Consider the following 2,594-nt stretch of genomic DNA (forward strand, 5'->3'; position numbering starts at 1 on the left):
GTCAGAGGTAGGCAGCTCCCAAGACGGCCCCTATGATCCTCCTGTCTGGGATTTACACCCTGAGTAATCCCCTCACACACTGTCATCCATAGATACAAAGAAGTGACTTTATATCACTTCCAAGATGAGGTTACGAGCCTCTGTGGCTCAGAACAGAATGAGGGTTGCCAGGGGCTGGGGGTGGGGGAAAAGGGAGATGTTTATCAAAGGGTACAAAGTTTCAGTCTGTCGAGATGAACGAATTCTGGAGAGCTATGTACAGCACGGCAACTACAGTTGACAATACTATATTGTACACTTGAAATATGCTACGAGGGTAGATCTTAAGTGTTCTCGCCACACACGTACAAAAGGTGACTGTGAGGTGGTGTCCATTAACTTGATTGTGGTGATCATTTCACAGTGTATACGTGTATCAAAACATCAGGTTGTATACCTTAGATATGTACAATTTTAATTCGTCAATTATACCACCCAAAAGCTAAAAACCCAAAACACTGTGGCTGCCATCTTAGGCTCTGTCTTGGGCAGCCAGACCCTTGTAGACCAAATATGCCAAATTTTCAATCCCCACACACGATTCCAGGAGCTGAGAACAGAAACACTTTGAACTGGGACTGTTATTTGTTTCCTGGGGCTGCCATAACAAAGTACCCTGCACTGCATGGCGTAAACAATGAAAATGTATTGTCTCACAGTTCTGGAGGCCAGGAGTCTGAGATCAAAGCAACAACAGCAGGGTTGGTTCCTTCTGAGAGCTGTGAGGGACAATCTGTGCATGCCTCTCTCCCAGCTTCTGGTGTTTGGCCTGCAATTGTTGCCATTCCTTGGCTTAAAGAAACATCACCCAGATCTCTGCCTGCATCTTCACATGGCGCTCTACCTGTGTGTGTCTATGTCCGAACTTCCCCTTTTTATAAGAACACCAGTCATGTTGGACTAGGACCAACCCCAATGACCTCATCTTAACTTGATTACCTCTGTAAAGACCCTATTTCCGGTTGGGAACAGTGGCGGAGGCCCAGGCTGGCTCCCTGCGCTACCATGGCACTCGGGAAGAGTCACCGGAATCCGTTTGCAACCTCCGTGGGCCAGCACATAGAAAATACTACAGTTGCTGGACTTCAGACTGAACACTGGGGCCAGTTTATGCACATCTATGACATAATTAACACTGTTCACGATGGGCCAAAAGATGCAATAAAAGCTTTGAAGAAAAGGATTTCCAAAAACTACAATCATAAAGAAATCCAACTTACCTTGTCACTTATTGACATATGCATACAGAACTGTGGTCCAAGTTTCCAGTCTGATTGTGAAGAAGGAATTTGTTAAAGATAATCTAGTTAAGCTGCTGAATCCCAGATATACCTTGCCAAGAGACATTCAGAATAGAATTTTGAATTTCATTAAGATGTGGTTGCAGGGTTTCCCAGGAGGTATGGATGTAAGTGAAGTGAAAGAAGTGTAAGCAAGATGGATCTCCTTAAGAAAGATGTTCAGTTTCCTCCATCAGATGCTGAAACAGCCAGACAAGAGACTGCTCAGATCTCACCGAATCCACCACCACCTGTTCCTACTGTACCAGCTCTTTCTTCTGTAGTTCCCAAGAACTCCAGTATTACACTGGTTCCAGAACAGACTGGAAAACTGCACAGTGAATTGGATATGGTGTAAATGAATGTGAGAGTGATGTCTGCCATACTGATGGAGAATATTGCTGGGTCTAAAAACCGTGAAGACAAAGAGCTTCTGCAGAAACTTTATAAGATGGGTCGGGAGATGCAAGAGAGGATCATGGACCTGCTCGTGGTGGTGGAGAATGAAGATGTCACTGTTGAGCTAATTCAAGTGAATGAGGATTTTAGTAACACCACCCTTGGATATGAGAGGTTTACTCGAAACCAACAAAGGATTTTGGAGCAAAAGAAGAACCAGGGGGAAGATGCCAATACTAGCAGTGAACCTTCTGCCCCATCCTCTGATCTCCTTGACCTAAGTCCCAGCCCTCCAACGCATAGGGCCACTCTGGGAGAATACAACACCCTGAATGCTCAGCTTTCAGACTTAAATTTCAGCTCTCCAAGTCCTGTTGTAACAAACAACTTGAAACCCAGTCTTCATCCACAGGTGGATTTGCTAGCCTCGGAAAATACAGAAACACCCCTGTTTGCCCAAAGGACCAGCCAAAACCTTGCCTCAGGTCATACATATGAGAGTTCTCTGGAATATTCAAATTCAGTATTACTACAGCCGGCTAGTCTACAGACCATTCCAGCGACACCAACAAAGCAGAGACCACCATCCTTACCCAGCAATCAACCAGCGATGACAAAGAATGATTTCCAGCCATCCAATTACTACGAGGTAATGGAGTTTGATCCATTAGCTCCTGCTGTCACCACAGAAGCTATTTATGAAGACACTGATGTATATCACTACAAAGGAGCTCAGTCACAGTGACTATTGAGGTGGAAGTAGATGACCAGCTCACTAGTGGCATTATGGGTGCCAATTCTCTAAATGGTAGACCCTGTCGAGCTTTGAGACCCAGAAGTTAAGACATTCCAAAACATCAAAACCACGGTGGAACA

The 2,594-nt window shown here is 44.9% G+C and overlaps 1 pseudogene; it reads left to right on the plus strand.

The window, feature by feature from the left end:
* The first annotated feature begins 1,044 nt into the window (after positions 1–1,044).
* LOC112406695 (TOM1-like protein 1 pseudogene) lies at positions 1,045–2,463 on the plus strand (annotated as a pseudogene).
* The last annotated feature ends 131 nt before the right edge of the window (positions 2,464–2,594 follow it).

The sequence above is a fragment of the Neophocaena asiaeorientalis genome, unplaced genomic scaffold (genome assembly GCF_003031525.2).
Source record: "Neophocaena asiaeorientalis asiaeorientalis breed wild unplaced genomic scaffold, Neophocaena_asiaeorientalis_V1.1 scaffold59, whole genome shotgun sequence".
Lineage (NCBI taxonomy): Eukaryota > Metazoa > Chordata > Mammalia > Artiodactyla > Phocoenidae > Neophocaena > Neophocaena asiaeorientalis.